The sequence below is a fragment of the Pleurodeles waltl genome, chromosome 12 (assembly GCF_031143425.1).
Source record: "Pleurodeles waltl isolate 20211129_DDA chromosome 12, aPleWal1.hap1.20221129, whole genome shotgun sequence".
In the NCBI taxonomy this organism is placed as follows: domain Eukaryota; kingdom Metazoa; phylum Chordata; class Amphibia; order Caudata; family Salamandridae; genus Pleurodeles; species Pleurodeles waltl.
The window spans coordinates 32,882,712-32,899,121 of NC_090451.1; the positions used below are offsets into that span (position 1 = coordinate 32,882,712).

The window sequence follows — 16,410 nt, forward strand, 5'->3', positions numbered from 1 at the left end:
ATCATTTGTTGCTAAGGTCATTTTACCCTGTGAAAAAGCCTTCTGCTGGGATTTCATGAATCAATGTTCAAGCGAAAACGTTCTTCTTATGATTTTAACATAGACATGATGGAAGGTGCTCCAGAAGCTAAAATGAGAACACATTTTCTGTAAACTCAGACTATCGTTCCCAGCCATACGAGAATTAACTCGACATTCTCAGTAAACATGTACTTCGAACAGGAACAGTCTTTCAGTCGATTCCCTTGTGCTCTATTGCAGCCTCCATGAGTGTTCTAAAGAACAACTAGAGAGCTAACAGTCTCACTTATGACAAACCTGTAGCACACCTAGAGCCATTTTGATTGAATCAAACTGGGAAAACTTAAAACATTTAAGCCCTCATTACGACTTCAGGCTTTCTTTCAAAAAGACCGCCGAAGCCGCGGGCGCCACTATACCGCTGGCGGTATTGGTGGCTCCCTATTATGACTTTTACGCTTAAACAGCATTTCCATCTGCTGGCCCAGCAGAAAAGTCCCATCAACATTGCAGCCGGCTCATAATAGAGCCAGCGGCAATGTTGATGTGCAGCGGGTGCAGCAGCACCCGTCGCGCATTTCACTGCCCGAAATGCGTGATGGGGCTGTGCCTGGGGGCCCCTGCACTGCCCATGCCAAGTGCATGGGCAGTGCAGGGGCCCCCAGGGCCACCCGAGTCCCCCTTACCGCCAGCCTTTCCATGGCGGTAACCATGGCGGTGTTTACCGCCATGGACAGGCTGGCGGATTATGACCGCCTGGTAGAAGCCTGGCGGTCAAGTGGAGGGGCCGGCGGTATGGCTGTGGCTAATGCACCACGGTTATAATACACTGGCAGAACACCGTCAGCCTGTTGGCGGTATTACTGCCAGTGTACCGCCGGCCGCCGGGGTCATAATGAGGCCCTTAGGCCCAAATCTATACTTTTTTAGCGCTGCATTTGCATCATTTTTTGACGTAAAATCAGTGCAAACATACAAAATACAACTGTATTTTGTAAGGTTGTGCCGATTTTGCCTCAAAACACGACGCAAATGTGGTGCTAAAAAAGTATAAATATGGGCCCTCAATTTAAAAAGGAATATTATGAGAGGGCTCGTTTTATCATAGCAATTATGGTTAGTGCTGTAGAAAGAAAAATTAGGACATGTTTTAAATAAGTTCTCAAACCCTTTACTCTTCTATTTCTTTAAAACATTCTGACATGCAGACTGAAGCATGCATTTTCAACAGCAGCAGCAGACTGTTAGTTAACTCCCTGTGATCAGCACCTTACAGTGTTCTAATGAGCAGCTAGAGCATTAACATTCTGAAATTGTGCTCGAAATGTGACACATCTGAACCCCATATTGATGGAAGTGAAGTGGAAAACTGAAAGTATTTTCTACTGAGGATACTGCAATAAATAAGGAAATTATGGAGTTTTATACCAAACAAATCTCCCAAGATGGTCACCAGAGAAAAAAAGAGTGCAAATGTGCAACCACTTAATTTTGTAGTTTTTTTTGTTTACATTTTATATAGCGCATACTTGGCCCGAAGGTACGGCAGTGCTTTACAGGAGCATCTGTTAAACAAAGAAACATTCATTTTGGTTCATAAAGGTAGCAGAAAATTTAAAAGTGCTTTGTCGCTATTTGAGAACTCAGAAAATATGTCCTCATTTTAGTTTTTTAGATCACTAATCATAATTTCTATGGAATTAAGACCCTCTCATTTTTTTGATTTCTAAAGGAAATGCTTTAGGTTTTACAGTTTTGATTACATCAAGATGACATCAGGCGTGCCACACTTTTGTAATAAATATAGAGTGTTAGAAATCCAGTTGTTCATTAGATTACTGTGGAGAGGCAGAGGTCAGGGGCACGGACTCCGATAACTGATGGCAGGGCGGAGGGTGCAGAGGCAACAATTTAATCACGCTGGGCAGGCAGGAGGAACAGTGGTAGTAAAATGAACCATGGAGGGCAGGGAATGTTAAAAAATTCCAATGTTACATTTTGTCTATTTTATGTACATACACCATATTAAACTGCTAATATTATTTCATTTTCTAAACAGTCTCCCACCCCCTTAGTTGGCGTCGTGTAACCCAGGTAAGGTTGCCATGTTGCTTTTGTTTTACAATCTGGACTGTACTTTTAAGCCCAAGCAGGTAAAACTAAGGAGAAAAGCAGTCAAATTCTTCTGAAACTTACAACACCTAAAGCAGCAAACACATAATGAAGATAGTTAAAAAGTACTTCGGAGCTGTCTAAAAAAGTTGCAGAGTGATTATTAGGGCAAACAGAGAGGGAATTAACACCTTACAAAGAATCCTGATAATTTTACATACAAAACAAAAACAAATGGCGGGTAACTTTTTTTTTAAAAGAAAGGTGGCAACATTAAGGCCCTGAGTTCAATCTTGGTGGTAATGGTCCTGCCATTGATTTTCTGTCAGAAAACCAGTCCTCTATCTTGGCAGTCTGTCCGCTCTATTTACATGTAGGCATAGACGAGGGACTGCCCGGGTCCCGCCGACTTGTGTTAACAGCCACTTTTCCTGCCAAGCCAATCACGATGTGCCTTCCTGCCAAGACAACTGTGGCGGTGTTACCTCCACACCTGAGTTGGCAGATTGGAAGGGAAATGAGGTAAAAAAACACCTTTTTTCCCATTTCCACTTCTTTGACTGGACCCGACTGGACGAGACCTGCCATTGCTGCCACCCCTGAACCACAAAGGAAACATGACCCCAACATTGCTGGACTCGAAGGTAAGCATCCTTGATTACCTGTGAACATTGTTTGGTCACTTAACATTAGCTCGGAACCAGTGCAATAATATTCATGCAACAGTAATATTTTTTAAAACACGTTGTGACATGTATATGTTTGTAAAACATCTGTGTCAGCCATTATTGTATATACACCTGTAAATAAAATCACTTGATGACATACACAATTTTTATTTTGGTGGAAGTATTTGTTACCAAATGAATGCTTGCACCAAAATAAAAAATAAAAATCACAATAGTAAACCATGTCCATGAATGCACTTTGAAATGGGACCTGTAAATAAAATAAGGTGCTTCCAGTCGTGAATGTGAGCCAGTACATGTATATCACAGGAACAACAATTCCATTTCAGTGACACAATGAATTTTACTTCAATACACAATTTGGGACACACTGTGTAAAAGTTGTACTCCTACTTTCATGGATATTATTTTGGTTGAGGTAGAGGGAGCTGGAGTGAGTGGTGTGGTTGTGTCTGTCTGTGTGCCACTTGCATGTGGGGCTGATGTCTGTTGTGTATGTTTGGTTTTGTGTTGTGTGTGCAACATTCAGGTGAGTGGTGTTGTTTTGTTGTGGTCGGTAGTTGTGCTTTTGTGTGAGTGTGTTTGTGTAGATGAGTGTGCCATTGTGTTTGTAGTCATGGTTCTGTTGTATGTGGGTGTAGTATTAATAGTGTGCATATGTTGTGCTTAAGATGTATGGCATTGTGTGTTTTCGGCATAGACATGTTGGGTTATGGTGGAATGGCAAAGGATCACAGTTTGTATGTAGTGTGTTATGCAGGTAGACACATATGGCTAAAGTACATAGGGGTTGTTACATGCATGTTTTCCACAGCCACTGCCGTTGTACAATGTACATCGGCTCCCATGACGGCTCCCTCGTCAGCAATCCACCGCCATTACACCACCTGCATAACTGCAACACCTAAATATGGTTGGTGGGAACCCGCCAACCTGACGGCCAGGGAGTGCACTCGTCGAGGTGATCGGCGGCTCAGTCCCAGTACATCTAAATACGGCAGTCGGAACTCCGTTGACTTGACAGAGTAATTGGGTGAGCCGCTGCTGCGGGGCAGCGGTAATACTGTTAAGTTGTAAATCAGGCCCTAAGCCCCCAGGTTCAGAACTGCTGCATTAGAACAACAAAGGGGACACAGTCACACAAGAAGCTTATGTAATAAACTATTGTTGAAAACAAAGAGGTTTGCAGTACAAATGTGCCCTCAACCCTACATTTCAACGCCATGGATCTGCTTCTCTATGCATAGAAAGCAAACCATACCCTGTAGCAAACAGCATACACGTTTTGGTCTGTTTACAAGGCAGCGGGATGCTTCTGCAGGTGCAGAAGTGTTACATGCGCACGAACCGCTCCCACCTCTTTTTGAGCTTGAGTTCTCCAAGTGACCTTCTGGTACTGCCATCACGGGCTCGCTCTCTCCTCCAGCTTCGTCTTGCTGCATCATTTACAGACCCAGCCGAGTGTGCCTTCTCTCCCACCCAAAGAGTACATCTGGAGGTGACTAATTACAATTTACAGCGTTGGTGTGGCTTGCATGCCAAGGTAGACTGTAACCACGCCTCAAATGCGTGTGCTGTTACTGAAGGTGACATCAGGCCAAACAAACATAGTTTATTGAAGGTGGGGCTCGCAATCTCCTTATCATAAATACATTATTTATGTTTTTAAAGTAGGGCATGCACAGGTTGTCTTGTTTACTGACCTGATTTATGGTTCCTGCATGATGAAAGCTCCAGTGTGGCAATAGATTTTAAGTCCAGAAATGACAGTCTGGAAAATTATACCTGGAATATTTGTTTCTGTTATCAAATTAGTACCCTTTAGAAGGTGGGCAGAGGCCGCTTCCAGGATTTACTAGTCCCTAAGTGAATTTTGAGGTGCACATCTCCGCAGTGACAGACGGCGGTCCTGCCCTGGGAGCGTGGTTGTTCAGCTGTCTTCTGCAGACCTCTAAGCCAGTGGTTCCCAACCTTTTGACTTCTGTGGACCCCCATGTTATCAATACTCGAGCCCGGGGACCCCCACTGAATCATTATTGGAACCCGGGGACACCCACTCAGTCATTAGTTTTATAGCTGGGACCTAATATTATGAAAACATTTTAAGCCGTTACGGACCCCCTGAGGAGGCTTCACGGACACCCAGGGGTCCCCGGCCCACAGGTTGGGAACCACTGCTGTAACCCAAACCAGATGGGCGAGCGACTCCCCCTTGCGGCTGGGCTTCTTGTGCTACCGAATCACAGTGGGCAGCGCCTTGGCCTTGCCCGGGCTGCAAGTGCTGTGTCCGTCCTCTGCTAACCCCTTTCTGGGCCGTCGCTGCTCCCTTCATCCCACGGACACTCCTTGAGCAGCTCTTGTCTTTTGGCCTACGGTGTTATCCGTCCGGCTGTGTCTTTCCGCCACGCTGCCTGTGGTTACCCAACCGCAGGCAGCTCCCCCTTCTGTCCACCTTACTGAAAACCTACCTGTTCTAAGGCTCCCACTATGTTCAACAAAAACATATCCATGCCTGCCCCGGTCAAATGGACACCATCTGCCTCATAAAATCTTGGTCTCCTAAGGTTGATGAAGCCACGCCTAATGAAATTCCAAGATTTGTCCCTGCACACTTTGGACATAGATATGTTGAGCTTCTTCCTGGATCTTTCTACCGCCCTGTGATCCAAAGCACCCCCTGCAACTCAGCCTCACTATTAACCCGGACCACGGAATACCTGCAGGTCGGCACATTCTGGCCACTGTTGTGAGCCCTGACACCATCACCCCTAAGAAGTGTCTTCTTCCCAAGCACCTTAGATTGTTCCCCTCTAGGTGTATGATCACAGCCGGGAGCACTGAGGAGATGCAGGTGGTACCGTGACTCGTGGCAATTCCACAACCCTGTCGGACCACGCAAGATTGGTGCTTTTCCCGAGGGGGCCCATCCTCTAAATTATGGAGGGTTCCTGTTAATTAAATATTCCCTAATATGGGCTACTACGTATTTAAGGATTAGGTAGGTGTTTTCGGTCCTGAAGAATCACACCAGATCATCTTTTTGACTATTAGCAAGAAACATGATGACCAAGATGCATGAGTAGTACAGGGGATCCTCTGTCTACTTTCACTAACCTCTATACTGTGAGACTCAGTGACTACCAAGAACATTTCCTGATTTTTTTGGGGAGTTTAGACATTGTTCCATTCTCTCCCCAACTTATGTTTTTAATCATGTCAGAGGTGAGACATTTAATTAAATTACGTTGTACCTCTAGTCATTTTTAACTGCTTTTTCTTTTTTCCATACCAATCCTTGATCAGTACTCGTTTTGACCGGCTTGTTATAATCTGCAAAAAGATATCCGGCAAAGAGCCCCCTTGTGGGGCCCGTCAGGCATTGCAGCGCCAGCCTGACACGGAGCACAGCCCTATGATAAAGCATGTCTCCGAATGGTGAGTGAGGGCTTTTGCTTCAAATATTTTGACTCCCAGGGACCTGGGATTTATGGTTACATATTTTTTGCGATGGAACTGTGTACATATTTTTTATTTATAGGTATGATCACAGCACCTGGCCTGCCTTCATGCTGCAGAGCACTATGTATGGAGGGGATGAGCTGTGCTCCTCCCGTTCCTGGCTGCCCAAGCCATGACACCGAAGTGCTTCGCAACCCCAGCCACCCGTAGTTATTCAGTGCACCCCAACACTGCACCCCTGATAGATATGAGTGACCCACAATCCATATCCTGCGCTCCTCACCGGTGGGGCCTGTAGTAGAAGAGGGAAACTAAAGGAGATGGACAGTGGGGGTGCTAGACTGATGGGGCCACTGGCCGAATGCAACCCTTAAATGCTTCCAGTGCTCAGCACCCCAGCTTCTTGATTCAATCATCACTAAGGCCGTTTGCTGCCGCAGTCGTGGCTGCACCTATGCAAAAGGAGTGTGTCCCAAACCTCCACGGTGGGAGCCCGGCTTTTGCGATGGCCATTTTCAACACTGCTGTGAATTGAAAGTAGCTGAGGCGGGAGCTGTCCTCATGCCGAAAAAGGGTAAGTCTTTGGGACTGCCTAGTTTGATGTACTCCTGCATGCTCTACACTGGACAAAGGGTGTCCTCATCCAGGCAATAAAGACGTGAGTATTTCTCTCTTATCCCTTGGTCAATCTTTGACCTGTGTAGATAGATGGTCATGACTCCATCTTCCATAATCACATCCTGACCCTGCAGGCAGAGAATCCCTGGGGGCGACCTGGAGTGGGCCACGATTTCACTAAAGCCCCGAAGAAAGCCAGCACGAAAGCTGCCCTAAAAAGCATGCACTCATGTTTTGCCCTGCATATCCGTGGTAGGTTCGCAATTAGCTGCCTTAATAAGGGGAATTCAATTGGAAGGCAGTGGTCACGCTGCCTGGGCTGTAATCTACCCCAACCTTTCACGGCTGCCCCGCAGTAAAATTAATTGGTGGGATCCGTCTCTGACGAGAATTTTACGTAATAAGCGACCACGCTAAGGTGGGCTTGTGCCCATGCTTTGCTCCTACCCTTTATGAATGCCCACTGTATAAAACTCTGCATTTCTTCATTGTTGACCTCGCCATACCCCTTTGCTCCGGTCACTTCCTGTAGAAACCTCCTAGCACTTACTGTATCTTGCTGCTGTCTTGGGGAGCAAGTGCGCTGTCCACCAGCATCTTCATGACTGCTCAACCAGTCCCCACAGCTCTCCGGGTATAGGAGTCATGCATGGATCCACGTGCTGGGCCAGTTCTTTGAATTTCCGCCATTGGAAACTGGACAACGCGTCAGCCACAGAGTTGTTGCAAACAGTAATGTGCTTAGACCTCACTGTGATATTGTTTTTTAGTTGGCATCCCATTAGATGACGCAGCAGCTGAACCGTGCACGGGCACTGTGCGGTCCCAGGGTTAATCGCCTTGACCACTACGAGGTTGTCTGACCATAGGATGATGTGTCTATTGGTGAGTTTGCCGAAAGGTCACAACTCTGGGAAAGAGTTCCAGTACTGTTATGTTCTTGGTTACAGTGCCTACCTGTCATGCTGCAGGCCAGCGGGCTGCCATCCAATCGGACCCCAAGAGCACCCGAAACCTTCACCCCTTGCTGCGTCAGTAAAGAGTTTGAGTTGTCTAGCGGAGACTCAGGGTTCCCTCCATATTAGGCTTCCATTAAAGCGAACCAAGAAGTCCAGCCATTGTTCCAGATCCCTCCTGATCCCTTCTGTGAGATGCACAGTAAGACAGGTGATGGATTAATCTGATCTTCCCTGACTCCTTTTTAGGCACTATCCTCCAATGGGGAAACCAAAGTCTTTAAAGGGAGGGATCAAAAATGGGCCTGCCACACTTCCTAATGCCAGTCCTTCACCACCTTTTCTCCAGCCACGTTCTGGTTGTCCCTGACAGTTTTCAAAGATTTGCACATGTGGTGTCTGAGGGGGCCGCTGTATGGGATGCTAAATCCTGCCATGAAACCTTCTGCCAATAATTGCCCTTCTGGCTTTTTTTGGGTAGTCGCTGAGTAGATTTAGAAGGCGATGTACCTGGATGGGGGTGGGTAAGAAAGCAGGATTTCCCAGGGGCACCCTACCCGGGGCTCGGCTCCCTTTTCCCTACTTCTTGTTTCCTCTATCTTTTCCTTCCCCCACCCTTTGTCTCGTCTGCATTCGACTGCGGGATGAGTCCCTCTGCAGATTCACATGGTTCCCCCACTTGCATTCCTATTTGTCATATTTCCAACAGGTGGTTGTAGGAAGCTGGCCTGGTGTGTGGTGAGCACCTATGGTGCTATCCCCTTATACCAGGTCCAGGCAACCCTTATTCCTGAATGAAGACAGTGCCTAGAAGCCAGGCTCTCAAGAGGTAGCAGTGGATGAGCAGCCAAGACTTCTCTAGGAGACATGCAAAGCCCATGCAATACCACTATAGTCACACAGCACTTACACACATGAAAGAAAGCACACAGTGTTACAAAAATAAAGGTACTTTATCATAGTAACACAAATACTAAAATACTGTATAGGCAATACCCCAACTGGAGGTAAGTAAACACACTATTATATACACATTAGTAATCAGTAAATAGCATAGCATGCAATAGGCATTGGTGAAAGCAATAGCAAATAGTGAGGGCCCTAGGGGTGGGCCAAACTATATATTAAAAAAGTGGAATGTGAAAGGCTGTCCCACACCCAAGGAAGTGGAATCAGTAGAAGGGAGCTGGAGGACTAGGAACCCCAAGAGGTGAGTACCAGCGTGACCCCCTCGACCAGGAGAACAGAGGTAAGTACCTGTTTTTTCCAAAACCAACAGGAGGACTTTGGAAGAGGATTTAGCAGGACCTAGACAAGACTGAAAGAACCCAGAGGTGGATCCTGACAGAAGAGGACCTGCAAAGGAAGGGGACTAAATCCAATTCATGATGGAGTGTCCGGTTGTGGCAGGAGCCACTACCCACCCTTCTGTGGAAGCAGGACCAGGTCGACAGGGAACAAAAAAGGTCAGAACTGCAGCACCTGAGCCAAAGAGGCATTCCAGAAGTGATGCAAGTGATGTACCACTTCGGCAGTCAAGATGCAGTTGATCAGTGGTGCTGGGAAACCACAAGAAGCCTTGGCAAATGCAAGAGTCGGAGAAAAAGGTTTGCAAGGCTGAAGAGGACCAGCAGGGGACTTGACCCAAGGATAGGAGTCCGGGGTGTTCCTCACCAGCTGGGAGAGTCACAAGAAGAGCAGGCAGCGCCCACAGGCGACCCACAGGCAGCAGGCACAGGAGTAGCAGTGAGGCCCACTCAGCACACCTAGAGGAGTGTCCACGTCGCTGGAGCAGCAGGCAGGTGACTGTGCATTGCAGGAGAAGTACTGGGGCTACATGGACTACATTGGACTACATTGGAGGAGGAACAAACAAGCCTTGGTAGCTCCAACAGTTGCAGTGCACAGGGGTACTGTCCTGCAAGGAGAGGAAAGGGTATACCGTCTCCCAAGTTGGACAGCTGGTAGAGAGGACCAAGGGAACCACTCCAGACCACCACCTGTGATGCAGGATCCACGCAGTTATGGAGGAGAGAAGATCCATGCAGCCGGTCATCATTGCAGTTGGTGCCAGCGGTTGCAAGGGAGTGACTTCTTCACTCCAAGGGAGATTCCTTCTTACTGTAGGAGGCTGGCCTGATTTGTAGTGGGTACCTAAGGTACTTAAATCTTATAATAGGTCCAGTTATACCTTATTAGTGAAATGTAGTCAGTGTCTAGAAGCCAGGCTATCTAGAGGTAGCTGTAGGCAGAACAGCCAAGGCTGAACTAGGGGACCTGCAAAGCTCTTGCAATACCACTGTAGTCACACAGTACTTACATACATGAAAGACAATACTCGGTGTTACCAAAAATAAAGATAGTTTATTTTAGTGACACAATGTCCAATATATCTTAGAGGCTATACTTCCTCAGAGGGTAAGTATTATACACAAATTATACAGTAGTAACTAAAATCAGGTAAGAAACAGTCATAAAATAGTGTAAACAGTGAAAAACACCATAGGTCGCAATGGGCCCAGGGTGAACACAAACCATATACTAAAATAGTGGAATGCGAATCTCGGTTTCCCACCTAGGCAAGTGTAGTGTGTAGAGGGGCACTGGGAGTGTAAGAAAACACCAAAGGTAAGTAAATACCCGCCCCAGAGCCAAGGAAAGCAGGAGTAAATTACAGCGAGTTTCCTATAAACACACTAGAAGTCGTGATAAAGAGTTATGCAAAAACCAAGCAAGACTGCAAGACACCAATGATGGATTCCTTGACCTGAAGACCTGTGGAGAGAGGAGACCAAGTCCAGGAGTTGCTGGAGAGTCCAGGAGTAGCAGGAGCCCCTGCTAACCTGGAAGAAGGTGCAAAAGTTAACTCTCCGGTTAGAAGAAAAATTCAGCAATGCACCAAAGAAGACAGGTGCGGGTTCCTGCTTGGTGAAAGTGATGTCCCACATCGAGTAGATGAATGCAGGCTGGTTTTCATCATTGGAGTCCGCCAACAAGCCTTGGCTCACTCAAAAGATGCATTTGGCGGGGAAAGGTGCTACCTGGACCCAAGAGGGACCTGGGAGTCTCAACTCAGACTGAGGAGACAGAAGGGGCTCTCAGCACTTCAGAGAACCCTCAGAAGACCAGGCAGCACCCACAGGAGTCACAGAACATGGGGACAAAGGAGTTGCACATGGTGGTCGTTGTAGCACTACACAAAGAGATCCCACTCCGCTGCAGAACAACTCAGGGAGATGAGTGTTGCAGGATAGAGTGCTGGGAACCTGGGCTATGCTGTGCATGAAGGATTTCTTGGAGAAGTGCTCAGAAGCCCTAGGAGCTGCAAAACATGTGATGCACAGATGTACTGTCTGGCACGGGGAGGCAAGCTCTTACCTCCACCAAATTTGGACAACTGGACCTTTGGACAGTCCGGGTCACTTTGGTCCACCACCTGTGTTCCAGGGATCAGGCTCATTGTCAGGAGAGGAGTCCCAGAGTTCCGGTTGTCGCTGCAGAAGGGTGCCTGCTGAAGCAGGGAAGTGACTCTGTCACTCCATGGGAGATTCCTTCAATTCTTCCAGTGCAGGCTGAAGACAGGGAGCCTTCTGAGGATGTACAACCTGGAAACTGTTGCTGTTGCTGGCCGGGGCTGAAGTTACAGAGTTGCAGTAGTCATCTTGGATACTTTGTTGGAAGTTGTAGGACTCCTGGAGCAGTTCTGCGGTTGATCCGACAGTAGAAGCAGAAGCAGAGGATGCCGAGGAGTCGTGCTGGAGTCTTGCAATCCGAATCTGAGGAAACACCCACAGGAGAGACCCTAAATAGCCCTGAGAGAGGGATTGGTTACCTTATCAGGTATGGACCTATCAGGAGGAGTCTCTGACATCACCTGCTGGCCACTCAGATGCTCCCAGAGTATCCCAATACCTTGGAATCCAAGTTAGCTAAACCCAGGGACATTCTGGAGGAACTCTGGGCACCACTCCTGGAGTGGTGATGGACAGGGGAGTGGTCCCGCCCCTTTTCTTTGTCCAGTTTTGTGCCAGAGCAGGGACTGGGGGTCCCTGAACTGGTGTAGACTAGATTATGCAAGGAAGGCACCATCTGTGCCCTTCAAAGCACTTCCTGAGGCTCTGGAAGGATACCCCTCCCATGCCTGTAACACACACTTCCAAAGGGAGAGGGCGTAACACCCCTGTCCCAAAGGAAATGCTTTGTTCTGCCTTCCTGGGATTGGACATCCCAATCCGCAGGAGGGCAGAAGCCTGTCTGTGAGGTAACAGCAGCTGGGGCTGCAGTGGAAACCTCAAAGAGCTGGTTTGGCAGTACTGGGGGTCCAAGATGGAGCCCCCAGGGTGCATGGAATTGGCCCCCAATACCAGAGTCAGATTGGGGGTACAATTTCTCAATCCTAGACATCTTACATGGCCATATTCAGGGTGACCATTGTGAATCTACATATATGTATTGACCTATCCTATTTGTAGTGCACACTTATAATGGCGTCCCCACACTCACGAAGTCTGGGAAATTGGTCCTGGACAACGTGGGGGCACCTTTGCTAGTGCAGGGGTGCCCTCACACACAGTAAATTTGCACCCAGCCATCAGAGTCTGAAGGTTAGCATATAGGCTGTGAAAATGGCTGTGAAATAGGGTGTGCATTTTTCCACACAGGCTGCAATGGCAGTCCTGAAGAAGTGTTTGTAGGAGCTCCTTATGGGTGGCAAAAGAAATGGCTGCAGCCCATAAGGATCTCCTGGAACCCCAATGCCCTGGGTACCTAGGTGTCATATACTAGGGACTTTTAAAGGGGGGTCCAGTGGGGGTGCAGTGTGCCAATTTAGAGTTAGATACTGAGTTATCAGTATGTATACATTTAGAAACAGAGAGAGCATGAGCACTGGAGTTCTGATTAGCAGTACTCCAGTGACAATTAGGAAAACAGTGAAACACACTGACAAGCAGACCATAAGCACTGGGGTCCTGACTAGCAAGATCCCAGTGGCACAGTCCAAACTCTCTGACGATCAGGCAGAAATTGGGGGTAACATGCCAAGAAAGATGGTACTTTCCTACACTTACTTCTTGTGCAAGCTGAAGACTTCTCACTCTCAGAGGATGCACAGCTGGAGAAATGTTGCAGTTGCTGGAAGGAGCCAGAAAAACAATGTAGCTGAGCGGAGTCGTCACTGTAGTTGCAGATTGTCGGTTCCTGGAGGGTCCAGTTGCAGTCCCAGTGGCCAGAAGATGAAGTAAATGATGCAGAGGAGTCCTCCTGGAATCTTGCACATCGAATCTGAGGACTCACTCAAGAGGGAGACCCTAAATAGCCCAAGAAGGGGGATTGGGCAGCAAGCAGGATGACCACCAATCAGGAGGGGGTTGTGATGACACCTACCTGACTAGGCCACTCAAATACTCCCAGGGGCCTCTGCCCACCTTGGATTCAAGATGGCAGAATCAAGTGGCCACCTGGAGGAGCTCTAGGCACCACGCCAGGGTGATGATGGACAGGGGAGTGGTCACTCCCCTTTCCATTGTCCATTTTCACAGCAGAGCAGAGAACGGGGGTCTCCAGGCTCGTGCAAACCGGTTTAAGCAAGGGGAGCACCAAATGTGCCCTTGTAAGCATTCCAGTGGCTTGAGGAGGCTATCCCTCCCAAGCCATGTCACACCTATCTCCAAGGGAGAGGGTGTTACCGCCCTCTCCCACAGGAAATCCTTTGTTCTGCCTTCCTCTGCCTGAGCTGGTCAAGCAGCAGGAGGGCAGAAACCTATCTGAGGGGTGGCAATAGTGTGGGCTGCCCGGAAAACCCCAGAAGACTAGTAGGAACAATGCTGGGGTCCTCTAAGGAGCCCCAGAGTACATGGAATTATACAACCAATACTGGCAAGAGTATTGAGGTATGATTCTGACATGTTTGATACCAAATATGCCCAGGTTCAGAGTTACCATTATGTAGCTGGACACAGGTAGTGACCTTTGTCCAGTACACGGGTAAAATGGCTTCCCAGCAATTACGAAGTCCACATTTTGCATGGACTCGCATGGGTGGCACAATACATGTTGCAGCCCATGGGGAACCCCTGGTGTCCCAATGCGCTGGGTACATAGGTACCATGTACTAGGGACCTATTTGGGGGCACCAGTATGCCAAGTGTGGGGGGCGCAAAGTCCTAAACAACCAAATTTAGAGGGAGAGAGCACAGCCACTAGGGTCCTGGTTAGCAGGATCCCAGTGAACACAGTCAAAACACACTGACAGCAAGCACAAAGTGGGGGTAACCATGCCGAAAAGAGGGTACTTTCCTACAGTGGTTGACTGGGGCCTATTTTGTTTACTCCCTTCTTGATACTTTGCCCTGTTACCGTGTGAGAACCCTTGTTGTTTTCCTTCACCGAGGGTGCAACAATTATGCTCCCTTGAGCCCCCACCTTCCCTGGCTGCCACCGTATGGTTTGTGAACCCTTCTACATCCTGCTGATTCCACCCTATGATGGGCCAAGTTTGCTTTTTTGAGCAGAACCCTTTGTCGTAATGCAACCAGGCATCACCTTGATATTTTAATTGTGCTGCATGTACCCTCTGCTCATGAAAGAACAGCCCGCTGCGCTTTCTGGGAATTTCTGAACGAATACACATGCTAGGGTTCAGAAGGCATGCAACCAGCTTTCTATGCTCCTCTCAACCCTGGACCTGCACCTCCCCCTACTCTCCTCATGATCAGTCAAACCCAACCCAGCCTGCTGCACCTCCAGGAGGGAGAATATATCTTTAAACTCCTTCCTCCATATCCTTTACTGCCAGCGGAATCAGGCTGGCCAGGCCTGTCTCCTTGGCCATTATCGGGGGGAGGGGGTCCCCTGGGGATGGTCTGATGTATTTGCTTGCTGGCTTCCCTACCCCTTGGGATGCCCCCCCCTACAGCCATGCCTTTGTGGGATCACTGCTTTTTGCCAGAGGCTCACTTGTGGGGGCCGCCCGCTCATCTACCCTGATCTCCTCTGTGTCTTTGCTTTGTTTCTCCCCTAAGGCCGGTCTCGCCTTGTCCTTGGCCTTCATGACCCCTGTGTTTGAAGCATTTAGCCCACTTGCGCCAGCAGCTACCTGGGCTGCTCTTCCTCCTAGCGGCTGGTTGATCCAGGGGACCATCTCTGGCTAGTAAAAAGGTGTATACCCCGGGAAGAAGGCTGGTCCTGCACCTGGCCATGCCCACCACTGGTTACCAGCGCGAGGCGCTAATGGGTTTATTTGTTGATTCCCAGCCCTTGTCCCCCCTCCTCAGGTGCCAGGCTGACCCTGCTGTGGTGGATTGCTGGTACATTGCTGCCTGTCAGGGTGAGGCTGTGTGTTGTTCACCACCCCTACTTGTGTGCCATAGTTAGATATGCTGTCACTGGCCATACCCATGCTGCATTGCGGGCGCACCTCACGCTGCAATGTTTGCTCACCCTCCTGTTCCACTTGGCTCTGTCCGTCCACTGCTTATGTGGCCGCCACCGAACTGGCTTCATGCGCCCAGCCTTATTCAGACTCCCAGTCATCAGCGCTTCCTCCTTCACTCAGCCCATCTGTGTCAGGTGCGTCCTTGGTAGGCCGGCGGGCTTTTGCTATGGTCTTCCCTTTGTGTGGTGCCAGGGCTGCCGCACGCTTGCCTGGGGGTGCCATTCTGGCTGCAACCACCCTGTGTCCTGGGGGGGCTATATTCTCCTTAGTCCGCCCTGATGATTCTCCCTGACTTGCTACCAGCATCCCTTACTTACTCAGGCTTTGTGCGGGTGGGCTGCAGTTGCTCTTGTTACCCTCAGTTCCGAGTTGCCTGGCCAGCTGCTCCCGTGTCCTCTGCAAGATCCTCATCCACTTCGGGCTCCTCGAGGCCTTTGCTGCTGATCTTCCTTTTCCAATAGTTGCTGAAGCCTCCCCTTTCTCCCTGAAATGGGGGGAGCCTGTGCGCATGTGTGTAGCCTGCTTTGCTGCCCCCGCCATACTGTCCCAGAGTTAGTACATTCCCTGTAATTATGTACAAGTGTTCCCTGTCCTACCTTTAATATATTTCCTGTCCTATACAGGTGTTTTCATATCTGAATGTCTGTGTATTTAAAGTGCTAGGTTAGGATTGTGACCTGCCCAATTGTTAGTATATTCTGTGTCCCTTTCTAGGGATGTTTCCTGTCCCCCTCTCAGTGTATTCTATGTCCCAGTATTGTATTATATTGTATAGAACTGCATTGTATTGTATTGTATTATATCGCTGTGTATCAGATTCATTGTATTCTATTGTATTGCGTTGTATGGTATTTTATTGTATTGAATTGCACTGTATAATGTTGTATTATGTTGTATTCTATTGTGTTATAGTTTATTGTATTTCATTGCATTGTATTGTTTTGCACTGTTACATTGTCTTGCATCCTATTGTATTACTCTGTATTATATTGTATTGCACTGTAATGTATTGTAATGTAATGTATTGTATTGCACTGTGTTGTATTGTATTGATCTGATTTATATTGTATTGCATTGTCTTGTATTGCACTGTATTGTACAGTATTGTATTATATCATAT

The 16,410-nt window shown here is 48.1% G+C and overlaps 1 protein-coding gene across 2 annotated transcripts in view; it reads right to left on the reverse strand.

Moving 5' to 3' along the window:
- The window catches only part of LOC138268007 (N-acetyllactosaminide beta-1,3-N-acetylglucosaminyltransferase 3-like), a 211,644-nt gene that overhangs the window by 15,793 nt on the left and 179,441 nt on the right, over positions 1-16,410 (reverse strand). The window contains exon 1 of one of the 2 annotated variants that reach the window (XM_069217315.1): positions 4,180-4,306. The exons of the other annotated variant lie outside the window; for it this stretch is intronic. The gene's annotated coding sequence lies outside the window, so the exon portion shown is untranslated. Of the gene's footprint in view, positions 1-4,179; positions 4,307-16,410 lie in introns of those variants that run through there. 2 annotated transcript variants of the gene reach the window in all.